Genomic DNA, 13,439 nt, shown 5'->3' on the forward strand with positions numbered 1-13,439 from the left:
CTCTTTTTTTGTGATGGCAAAGAACTGGAAATCGAGAGGATGTTCAACAATTAGGGAACGGGCAACCACGTTGTTGCACGTGATTGTGATGGAATACTGCTGTTATAAAAAAAAAAGATAGGTGGGGGCAGTTTCAGAAACATATGGCAAGACCTGTATGAACTGATGCAAAGTGCTGTAAGAAGAAGGGGGAAAATCAATGCATATAGGAATAGCAATGTTGTAATGATGATAAACTGTGCAAGATATGGCGATTCTGATTTCAAAGGACTCATGACTAAAAAATGCTCTCCACCTCCAGAGAGAGAAAACTGATACACTCTGGGTGCAAACTGAAGCATGATTTTTTTTAAAACTCTCTTTACTTTTCAAAAAAATAGGGTTAATATAGAAATACTTTACACGATTTCACATGTATAATTGATATCATATTGATTGCCTTCTCAATGGCAGTGGGAAGGAGTATGAGGGATGGAGAGAATTTGGAACTAAAATTTTTTTTAAAAAAAGAATGTTTAAAATAAATAATAAATTACAACAAAAGAAATAAAAAAAGGACAACAGGCTAAGAATATGGAAGCTGAGGTTTGGGTGCTGTCCCTACGACGTATTAGTTGTGTGTGAATAATAACTTACCAGAGGCTCAGTTCCCTGACCAATAAAATGATAATAACATTTAAACTGTGCTAATTGTTCAAGGGTTTGTCGTAAGAAAAGCCTTTTACAAATGTTAAAGTGTTACAACATATGAACTATTATTCTGTGATCAGAAATGCTGATAATGCTATTCATAACCACTGGAAAATCAGGAAGAATAAGTTTTAGGGACAAAGTATGACTTCAGTTCTGAGCATGTTCAGTTTGAGGTTCTTGTGGGAAATAGCCACCAGGCAGTGTGAAGACCAGATCTGGTGCTTGGCAAACAGCGGAGGTTTCAGATTCATATTCAAGGAAACCAGTGAATCAAAAAGCATTTATTAAGTGCCAATGAGTACCAGGCACTGAGAATATGGAGGTTATATTCTAATAAGGAAGAAAAAATACCCATACAGAATGCACACAAAGTATGAGAAGGTACCAAATGGTATTAGCAGAGGGAGTACACTACCCACCTATAAGAATGAAATTAGGGGGCAGCTAGGTGGTGCAGTGGATAGAGCACCAGTCCTGGAGTCAAGAGGACCCAAGTTCAAATCCGGCCTCAGACACTTGATACTTACTACCTGTATGACCTTGGGCAAGTTACTTAACCCCCAATTGCCTCCCCCCCCAAAAAAAAAGAGTGAAAAGAATGAAATTATAGGTCCAGACCCTAGCTCTATATACCATATCATGTACGTGTGTGTACACATTTGTGTTTTTGAGTGCAGAGCTGTGGATGGAACATGGGACCTGGAGTCTGTAAGACCCAAGTTCAAATGTTGCTTCAGATACTTCCTTGATGTTTAACACTAGTAAAAAGCACGTAACTTGAATCAGTCTCCTCTTCTGTAAAATGGCGATAATAATAGCACCAATTTCCCAGGGTTGTTTTGAGGATAAAAAGAGATAAAAATTATAAAGCACTCTACAAACATTAAAGTACCATATAAATGCTAACATCATCATCATCGTTGTTGTTGTAGTTAGAAAATAACAATGAGCATCCAACTAGGATTACATTTTATGAAAATCATTTACACTGGCATAAGGCTTTGATAAAAGTAACATTTTAAAAACCCTATCTCTGCTAATATCATAACCGTACCATGAGTGGTTAAAACAAAAATGTTATCTGAAAAAAAAATTTCTACTAAAGGTACAGAATATATGACCATCTTAGTGTCTCTTATTCAGAAATAAAGGAAAGCTCAAAAAATTGCCCTTTCTAGACATAAATTAATTAATTAAAATGAAAAATGGTGCCTGGATTTCTTTGGGAAATGGTATATTCCTTCTACCTTTAGCATCTTGTACAGATTAAATAAGATTAATTATCATGGTTAGAGTCATGTGTTTGTGTGAGTGCGTGCACACGTGGGTGAATATCCTGGGGTTGTTTCCTGATGTCTTTAGTTTTACTAATATGGAAGACTTTGAAAATTCTTTTCTTTTTTTCCCATTAAAATGATTTCTGAAAATGAAATCTGAAAACAGATTTTTCTATCTCCACTGATGTGCCAGTCGCTTGTGTGGCACTATCTATTTCATTTAGAAAGCTGTTGTAAAATAGCAGCTTGTTCCATGGCTTCTGAATAGACAGACTGACAGCTAGGAGAATCCAGCTGTATTTTAAAAAGGTGTGAAGCTTTCCCCTTAATTACAAACCATCTGATTTTTTTTTATAAAAGCAAAACTTTCTAGTAAGCGAAACTCAAAAATGGTAAAAATGTATATATACAAATCTATACATGTATACATTTACATACATATATGTATACATATATACACACACACACATACATACATACATATATGTCCTTCTAAGTAATGTAGGCAGGAATGCAAAATGTATACACACTAAAGACCATAATATCTTACACAAGTATGCTCCATTAAAAAAGAAATAAAAGGAAAAAAAATGTCCCATATACAAAAATCCTAACTCACAAAAACCAGTGATTCGGGGGCAGGCTCATGTTTGGCTGTGATTTGTTCACTGTATAAGTTTTCACTACAATGAACTTTAAAATGCCACTTTCAGATTACACACACCCCTCAAGAAATATATGCAATTCATACAGTGAAGTCAACTCATATTTTCATAAAGTTTATAAACTATCTCAGATGCATTAAGCATAATTTTAAAGGTATACCCAAAAATTGGAAAACAGAAATAAAGAACCATATTGCTTCTCTCTTCTATGCTTCATTGTAGTCTAATGCTACATCTTCATACACAGAATACAACATGACTCAAAGACTTGTTTCAATTGCCATGTAGGTATAGAACGAACTGAATGAGTATCAAGTGGGTATTCTCAGGAAATACTTGAACAAAGTGAGTTGACAATATTCATAATACCTCTTTAATAGGATTGTTGAGAAGAAATATCTTGGTAATGTGAAAAAGTTAAATTTGAGATTATATATTGATTTTTAAACATTGGGCTAAGAGATTCATAGCTGAGACTTCAAAATCAGAAGTAAAAACTATTTTTTGTTCTTTGTGATATACAGAACAACGAGTTAGGGGATAATGGAGTTGTGTTGGTATGTGTATGTGTCTATGTTTGTGAGTGTATGTGAGCACGTACATGTGTATGTACTAGTGGTGAGGTAAAAGAGGTCAATAACGTATGCAAAATTTTACATGAAAGAAATGGAAAAAAATGACAAAACCTCACAGAGATGAATATTAGGCAATATACAGTCATCTAGAAGTTATTATCTAGAGATCATTTAGCCATCAACCTTAGCTTTAAGAGACAGTGGTGAGAAAACTAATACAATAATCACTAAACAAAGTTCATGCATGCCCCTCATAGTATGGCCCCATAGTCTTTTAATTATTACCTACATATCTTTATTTAAAAAGATTCTAAAAGTTTTGTTACTTATTATGCTAGATCAAAGTAAATTAGAAACAGCAGACTAGTAGGGCAAGGAGGATTAGGGAAGGCGACCATTATCCCTATGCAGGGATAACGACAACAAAAAAGTTAGAGGTGACAGCAAAAGAAAAGACAGAAAAACTCTTAAAAACCTAGCACAAGAACTCAATAAGCACAGCATTCAGGGCCCATTTAAGATAGAAGCAAATAGTTCTGACCTCAAAGATCCTTAGAGTCACTCTTGTATTATGTACAATAACTGATACTTTTTAATGATAACATAGGTAATACATTTTTTAAAAGGAATATTTTATTTTTGCTCAATCACATGTAAAGACGAATATATTAATTAAAAAAAAATTCTGACCTCGAAATTCTCTCCCTTCCTTCTTCACCTTCCCTCTCCTTTAGACTGACCCATATAACATTAAGAAAGAGTCCAATTATGTCAAACATAATCTGTTCAAAACAGCAACCAAATGTGATCAGTTTTTTTAAAGATTTAAACAAATTGTTTAAAATAATTCTAAAGATATGCTATTTAAATAAGCAAACTTTAGTCATCTGGAAAAATATACCAATGTGAGTGACCTCATTTACTGACAGTGACAGGTATGGAAAGTGTCACTGAAATCCTATGATTCTTCTTCCATATCTGAACTTTCTTCCAGTTATTCACATTAAAAGTGAGACAGATTGCGGGGAACCATGCACCCATGAGTCATGGTCTGCTACTGTCGTCAGCCAGATGCATCAATCTTCAATATTCCCATCCTGGTTTGCTGAAGAATAATGACTCACCTAAGTTACACTGTAATCGCTGATGAAGTGAAATGAAATCTACATCTCAAATTTCTTACTTCCTAATTCTCATTTTATTACAGGAAATCACTGCTTTAAGATGCAAATGTTTTCAGGAGAAACAATAAAGCAAAAACTGAAAATAACAGGCAAATAATGGAAAAGAAGAGTACTTTCATTTTTTAAAGTTTTCCTTTCCTTTCAAGTTTCATGGTATGGGTTCTAAATACTGTTGGTCTACGTAGGGGAAGAAAGGCCAGCTACTACAATTTCTATGCAATGCTTGGACAAACCTCTCTATAGTATCCTCACAGGTCAAGGAGAATAATAATAATAATGATGATGATAATAAGCATTTTGATAGTGCTTTAAGATTTTAAAATGCTGGAAATGTATTATCTTTTGATTCTTACTACAACCCCAGGAGGTAGACAATATCGATTATATTTATAATGCTATTTATTTTTGTGTATGTATAAATTATATTATTTATGTTTACAGGAGGTGCAGTGGATAGAGCACTAGATTGGGAGTCAGAACCAGCTCAGTTCAAATCCCTTCTAAGACACATACTTGCTAAGTCACTTAACTCTGCCTCATTTGTTAAAAAGGGGATATAATAGTATCTACCTCCCAGGGTTGTTGTAAGGATCAAATATTCTAATATTTGTAAAAGTGCTTAGCACAGTGCCTGGCACATGGTAGGTGCTATATGAATTGATTATTATACTATATTAAATAAGTTATATATTAGGGTGTCTAGAAGACTTAGCCTGGAGTCAGGAGGATCCAAGTTCAAATCCATCCTTAGACACTTATTAGCTGTGTGACCTGGGGCAAGTAACTTAAAAGTTCTGTTTGCCTTGATCCATGGAGAAGGAAATGTCAAACCACTCCATTATCTTTGCCAAGAAAACCTCATGGACAGTATGGTCCATGGGATCATGAAGAGTTGGACAAGACTGGACAACAACAATGTTATATGTTATAACATATTAAATGAAATATATTATATATGCTGTATTATTATTATTTACAAATTGCCTATTGTTACTTATCTACAAGCTCACATATACAAGAACATAGGCTTTTATGGGAGTAAAGATGAAGAGAGAAGACAAAAATCCTTTAGGCAGATAAGCATTATGAACCATATATTATTACCTCCAAAATTATTGGGTCAAAATTTAATTGGATATTCTTTTGAAACTGCACTAATTAAAAGGTAGCAGGATTATGAAACAGATTTGATAGCCAAGTCAGAGGAATAATTCTTGGCAAAATCAAGAAACCTCAGACAATCACAGAATTAAAATGGGCAATTAGTTGGTTACTAGCCTTCAATAAGACAGACCACCAAATACTCTCTAGTGCTGGGGAATTTCAAAAGATGGTGGGAAAAAAGGGGGAGTACTTAAATACGAGGCCTGAATTATTAATAAGTGAAATAGGAAAAAGGAAGAGGGTAGAAACTGAGGAAGAAGGAAGAGATGTCCAAACACTCAACTACCAGGGAGCACTAAAACTGAATTTCTTCATCAAAGAAGCCTCTTTAGCAAGCAAAGAGCTGAGCATTGTCAGGGTACCAATAAAATACTCAAGGTTCTCTGAGCCACCAAAAAGCAGAGCACATTTTCCCTTTGGCACACGCAAAATTTATTTTCATGTTGGCATCTGTTAAAACTCACAGAATGACTGCCTTGTTTCTTCACGCCAGTTCAACAAAAGATGTTTTGCCACATGTGTGAAATAATGGTCACACACAGCACCACCTAAGCAGAGGGTGTCTGACTATGAAGGCAAGTTAAAGAGACTTCTTTTTAGAAAGAGCTGCCAGGTTGATATTGGAGCAGAAAATGGAATTAAGAAAATATTGCTGTTACATTTTAATATGTTCAGGGTTTATCTGTCTGCCTGTTTCTCTTCACAACATCAATTGCTTTGAGGAAGACAGAAACTAATGACTCGTTCAAGGCTTTCACCCAGACCCCCTAGTGTTCTACCAGCTGTGCTATTAGGTTAACGGGCTGAACTGTTCTCGCTTCTTTTCCTGATCCTCCAGCACCCTGTATATACAGAGAGATGCAGTAATATCTCAAGTTTTCCCAATCCTCCCCCACAAGGCCCTCTTAGCTACTGACTAGCATAGAAATTCACATCATCTATCATTAATAAATTGGAATCAAGGGAGGGATCTGACTGATTACCCAGATGGTAGTTGGGGACAAAATATCCAACCTTTCCTTACGCAAATTGTCTAAGTTTTGTGCGATGCCAGTTCTAAGCTTGATACTCAGGGCAGAGACAAATGTTTCTGTGGACCTGTGAGCTGGCAGAAACAAACAAACAACTTTCCATGTGGCCCCCAATCCATCCTTAGAAACCTAGATTTAGAGCCTGAAGGCATAGCAGAGAATCTCTAGTCCAATCTCATCTTTTTACAGAGGAAGAAACTGAGAATTGGAAAGGTAGAGCAATTTGTTCAAGGTCACACTACCGGCAGAAGCAGAGAGAAAACCTTCATCTTCCGATGGCACATCTGTACTGCCTTTCTCTTGTAGAATATTTTGATGGACAACTCTTTGTACCTGCTGATTACTGGTATTCCCCACAAATACAAGTTGAGTATACTTTATATAAACCTAAATGAAAACCCATAATGATATTTTCATGAGGTACCTTATTCCTCTAATGAGAGCTTTGATAGAATTTTGAAAAGTTAGCTAAGAAGTATTTCAGCTTCATAAACGACATGATTGAACAAGAAAATGTCAACTAATAAAAATAATAAATGGGGATAAGGCAAAAAATCATTTCCTTCATATATTTAGAAGGCAGATGACTTCCCTAGAAATTGAATTTGAAAGGAAATCGAGGGTTATAGTTATACAAGAGATTTTCCTCTTTCACGGAGTATCCATAAAAAAGAAAAATTAGATACAGAGTGTTTGAAATACCATGAGATTGCATTACTTTGGACATAATTAATTGGGAAAATGTGATAATTGGATAAGGCTGGACTAAAGTTAACCCCTTGTACTACTGGCTGAAAAAGCATTTGTGAAGCAAATGTAAACAAGAATGTAGGGGACATTTAATAATCTACTTTAAAAAAAATAGTCACCAGTCAAGTATTTCCATTAACATAAAGTGCTGATTATAAATGAGTCTAACATATTCATTAAAGCAAACTTTATTTAATAACACTTTGTTTATCCTTGGTTCAAATGATTATGTTGAACAAAAAGTAATGACATGAGATGTCTTTAAAAAATACTCTGTTAACTGATGTAATCTTTCCTTTCAGTTTAGAGTTCTTAACCATTTTGTATGTCATAGGCCTTTTTTTTTTTAACAGTTTGGTAAAGTCTATGGACCTATTCGCGGGATAAGTTTAAAAAAAAAACATAAGTGAAGGAAATGCTAAATTTTAGTTAGAGGTTAGTGAAGATACAGATTAAAAGTGCCTTCAGGACCATTTTCTTCTTATTGTTTTTGTTTGTTTATTTGCTTTTTCTGAGGCAATCAGGGTTAAGTAATTTGCCAAGGGTCCCATAGCTGAGAGTGGATTTGAACTCATGAAAATGAATTTTTCCAGGCCTGGTGCTCTACCCACTGTGTCACCTAGGTGTTCAACATGAAAATTTTAAAACATTTAATAATTTTCTCATGAAAGTATTATCACAATAATGATAGCTAATAATAATATGAACAGCTACCATTTATGTAGTGATTTAAGGTTTGCAAAGCACTTCCAACCTTCCAATCCTTATTGAAGGTCAGAGAATATAGGTCTTTTTCAAGGTGGTATCAGATGCTCCAGATAATGGCAAAGCTAACAGGTGGCCGGGGAAAAACATTTTTATTGTTCATTTTTTATACAAGCCTCAAAATGAAGGTCGTATTGGCAGCTCTGCTAACTATCTTTCCTCTCTCCATTCTTTCCTTCACACAGCTATCAAAATAATTCTTCCTTAAGCACCTATCTAACCGTATTACTTTCCAGCTAAAAATCTTCAGTGGCTTCCTCTTCTTGATAGAAGAAAATACAAATTTTTGTTTTTCATTTAAAAACAGGAAAAAAAATTCCATCCCAATGTAATCTGGGCCTATTTTCCAAGACATTTCACAGTGCCTCCCTTCATGTGCTCTGCATTCCAGGCAAACTGGCCAACTCGTGTCTCTAACTTGAAATTCAATCTCCTTTTTCCTTGCCTTTGCATAAGCTGCTCCATGCCTGGAATTTATTTCCTTCTTCCCTTTACCTCTTAGAATCCTTTGCTTCATTTAAGGTTGAATTCCGGGGCTGCGGTGTATGGATAGCGCTTCCTGATCCCCTTATATTGGTTAATACCCTCCTTGCAATTTACACCAATGTCACCACAGTTCAACTGGCAAACCCAAGATTCAAACTCATAGCCCTTTTTCAACAATGTCATTTGAATTGTACTAATCAGATGTATAACTTAGTTGGAAAACTGTGTTTGTGAAAGATTGGGGTCAGAAAACGTGGCTTGAACCTGGCACAAGTTCAGTATCTTGGCAGGTGTTTAAGAGAGAGAAATGTTTTACACTGCCATCAACCAAACCAAGACTGACTCAACCTTAAGAGGTATAACTGATACGGCAAACTCAAGACCTTTAATGATGTGAGCAATTTTTATTTGGCTGCTTTGAATGAAATTCAAATCACCAAAGCATGAGACAAAGTGAAATTATTTTTTTAGTCTTGGGAAAGTGGCAATACAACAGTATTAACTAATTTTTATATGATGTTTGAACATCTGAAAAGTCCTTTCTAAACATTATCTGAAATGATCTTTAATAACAATCCACTGAACAAAATACTATATGTATTATATACACACATGGGCGTGCGTGCACACACAAATGTGTGTATCGTGTGTGTGTGTGTGTGTGTGTATATGCATCATTCCCATTTTGCAGAAGGGGAAACTAATGCTGAGAGACTGAATGATTTGAACAGAGACACATAGTGTCTATCTTTGGATTCAAACCCAGGTATCTACATAAAGGCCAGTTCTCTGCTTACTATACCCCTCTGCCTTTTATAATGGGATCATCTTCAGGATTTTTGCTTCTTTAAGTGAAAAATAAAAAAAGGTGGAAGTTATTAAAAAGTGGAATCCAATTAAATATTCTGGGAAGAAATTTCATTCAGATCTCAAAAAGCAAGCTAAGAGCTGCCTGATCAAGAGCAAAGAAAGAATATGGTCATCACAGGGCTGGGAGAGGGTTTAGATACTACAGAGGCATGTGGGATAAAGAAATTGGGAAACCTGATATTCTACAATGCCAAATTACAAGTAAGCTAATACAAATAAAGTCACAGACATTTTTATGGTATAGGCCTTCAAACTATTGTGACTAATTTTTTTTCCCTCCCTTTAATGGCTTACAAAGGGAATATCTAAAATGCTTGAACACAACCCATCTGTTACACTCTTTTGGTGGATATCATTTCCACTGCCAAAATGATATTTAAATTTACTACAATGTAGCCACTGATAACTATCACTCTCTGAAGACTCACTTGTATGTAAGGGCTAGATTTCTGTGACGCTGTGGACACATAGGAGGCAAGTGTCTTGTAAAATATCCAGCTTAAAAAAAAACACACCAAATCACAACAGCAACAACAAAACCCCATACAACTTGTTTCCCTATTCTCCTGCAACTAATTACCGTGTAATATTATTCTCCACGGGGCATCTAAGTGGCACAGTGGACAGAGTGCCAGGCCTGGAGTCAGAAGACTCACCAACCTCCTGAGTTCAGATCTGGCCCCAGACAGTTACTAGCTGTATGATCCTTGGGAAGTCACTTCACCCTGTTTGCCTCAGTTTCCTCATCTGTCAAATGAGCTGGAGAAGGAAATGGCCAACTACTCCAGTATCTTTGCCCAAAAAACTTCAAATGAGATCATGAAGAACTGGACACAATTGAAAAAATGACTCAACAAAATATTATTCCAACATACATCACGTCATTTGGTAATTGTAGTAGTCTACATAGGATATGATTTCTCTCTGATCAGGTATGAGAGGAACAAAACTGAAAACATTCCTGCTTAATTTGATGACAATTATGCCTTCTTTAAAAAAAACGGAGAAAGAGGAAGAGTCAAGGGGTGGGAGCGTGTTGTAGAAAGGAGGGCTCAGCACAGAAGTAAGTTGGCTGTTGTTCAGGAGTCTTGGAACATCTCATCCTGGGTCCTTTCCATGTAGATCTGACAAGCACAGAACGGTGCCCCAGCACCGCCTCCAGCAACAGAATACATTTTACAGTACATCATAGAATTGCAATGGCATCAATTCTGCGTGCAATCCATGTCCAAACAGAAAAGTTCTCAGTGGTCCTATTTCAGCATATCTCAAGGACTAATTAAATCCTCATTACTATCTTCTAATTATTCTAGTACTATGGGAATTCACTGAGCAAGTCCCTGATGGTACATTAGATGAAAAGGGTTAAATAACCTGTGTTGATTTTGAGACTCCTGATCTGTCTCAGACCTTTAGCATACCATCAGCATTATCATGAATATTTAACTACATACCACTGTGAAAATTAAAAGGGGAAAACAATTAGCGGGTTTTCAAAAAAATTAATTCTGACCCCTATACATTTGCCCTAATAAATAAACCTTCTTCAAGTGTTTTCCCTAAATAGTGGTTTAGTGAAAGATCATTAATTGCTCTCATTTAAGCTAACACTTGAGAGGAGTAAAAAACCAAACAAAACATTTTCATATCAATAAACCTGAATTCTGGCTACTTACCTACCTTTATAAAAGAGAATCTTCTTTTTCCTTTTAACAAAAGATAACAGTAGATTGGTCAAGAAGCATCTTTTTAGTTTTTCTAATTTATTCTGATAGCAATTGTGTGTGCATAATATATAAATTATGTCTGTAATTTAGTTGACAGTATACATGTGTAGTTTTCCATGTTGGGGGGGAAAATGCTAATCGCTACCCTAATGAGATGAAAGGTGGTGAAAAAATTCCCCAAACTTTGTAACAAGTTCTTCAGGTTCTAGTAATTTAGACAGAGTCACCTTCTACCCTTCCCCCCCATTCTAGTGTTGAGTAACATAATATTTTAAAAATCAGGAATCAAATTTGATATTAAAAAAAATGAAAATATATATGACCAATGAAAATAGGTTGTAATACCAAAGTTATTTCCCAAGTTATTGTCTCCCTCTCTTGCACCCTAAATGTTCACCAGCACACATACCTACACAGATAGGAACATATCCAATTGCAGATTCACCCAGAAGACCATATATAGAGATATTTTTTTCCTGTAAAATTCTTAATACAATATTCCTGAGCAGGGGGTGGATAGCCTTAGGCTGACAAACATGAGAAATCCCATCAGGGTGCTGAATAGTCAAGGAATGAAGAATAAAACACAATAAAATACTTCTAGCATGTAAACATGACTTTTCAGACTACTTACTTTAATATTCAACATCACAACAGCTCTGATGCTACCTTGTCAATCTGACTGCAGGATTTTTGACAATGAATTTTTAGAAATGTGGACTTTTCGGGGGAGGATTCCCTGGACTACTAAATGTATTAGAAGAAAATTGCTCTGCATTTATTTACTTCTCTAAGTAAAGGGAAGAAATGTTACTTACAGAGGTACGATGGGTTAAATCACATTTTAACACAAGGAGCTCAATTTTTAGGTGTTTTCTTTTAGTGGCGTAGGGCATACCTGGCATTCAGTAAGTATGCATCAATGAATGAATGGATAGAAGATCAATTTAATCACTGATCTAAACCTTTAAACAATTAACAGATGACTGAAGATCAGGAGCCTTCAACAGCAACAATGGTCTGTTTGGGTTAATTTTTGTTATTTCTTTTGTATTGAAATCAGCAGAGGATAAAGCACAGCTCCCGTTAAAATTCCCTAAACCACACACTCCTCCGAAGTTTGGCTAAAGACAAGTTCAAGAAATCCGAGAATCAATTAATGCAGAAGTTTCCCCTCCCCGCCCCCCATAATGTGAAGCTCCCCACTTCCGTGGTTTGCTTGATCAATGAATGGACACTAAAAGGGGATAGGTCCAAAATGCACACTTGTTCACAAAACCCAATAGTATGAATCTGGCTATGAATTTTCTATCTTCTTTCTAAAGTGAATGGCAATTGTTAGCTATCTACGCAATTGACAATTTATGCATTTATGCTTCAACTATCAATTTACAAATGAACTAAAACATCACAGACAGTATTGGGAGGTCAGGGGAAATAAAGAATTTAGGAGACAAGACCAAGGGGCAGCTAGATGGTGGAGTAGATGGAGCACTGGCCCTGGAGTCAGGAGGACCTGGGTTCAAATCTGACCTCAGACACATGATACTTACTAGCTGTTGTGACCCTGGGCAAGTTGCTTAACCCTGATTGCCTCACTCCCCGCCCCCCCCCCCCGCTCCCCTGCCAAAAAGCAAAACAAAACAAAAAGAGACAAGCCTAAACCTGAATCTTTGTGGTAAAAAGCTTGTACAAAACAACATATCACTAAAAGGACCAAAAGATCCCAGAGGCAGGTAGGGAAGTTGTTAGAATATGGGACTTTGAGTCATGAAGACCTGAGTTTGAATTTTGCCTTTGACACTTACTAGCCGTGTGATTCTGGGCAGGTCACTCAACCTCTTTGTCTCAGTTTCCTCATCTGTAAAATGGAGATAATAAGAGCACCTACCTCCCAGAGTTGTTGTGAAGATTAAATAATATATGTAATGCTCAGTCCAAACCTTAAGCACTATACAAATTTTATTCTTATTATAACAGATTTAGAATTGAAAGGGACCTTATAACTCATCTATTACAACTTTCTCTCCCATTTTATGGATGAGGAAACTGAGGCACTGAGAGGTTGTGACTTGAATAGGGAAAAAACCTAGCTTTTGGGAATTTTTCTCCTTACCTCCCTCTCTTCCTCCCTTCCTTTTCCTCCCCTTAGAGGTACAGCTGTAAGGTTAAGACCCTCAAGTAAAACAATTTAGAAGGGATTCTCTTACCCTGGGGTGAGGACCACAGTATTCAGGCTTTCTTTGAGGCCC

At 36.1% G+C, this 13,439-nt stretch overlaps 1 protein-coding gene across 9 annotated transcripts in view; it reads right to left on the bottom strand.

Moving 5' to 3' along the window:
- ARID1B (AT-rich interaction domain 1B) overlaps positions 1 to 13,439 on the bottom strand; it is a 551,542-nt gene that overhangs the window by 87,919 nt on the left and 450,184 nt on the right. The gene's annotated exons all lie outside the window — the stretch shown is intronic.

This window comes from Phascolarctos cinereus, unplaced genomic scaffold (genome assembly GCF_003287225.1).
Source record: "Phascolarctos cinereus isolate Bilbo 61053 unplaced genomic scaffold, phaCin_HiC Scaffold_5;HRSCAF=322, whole genome shotgun sequence".
Taxonomy (NCBI): domain Eukaryota; kingdom Metazoa; phylum Chordata; class Mammalia; order Diprotodontia; family Phascolarctidae; genus Phascolarctos; species Phascolarctos cinereus.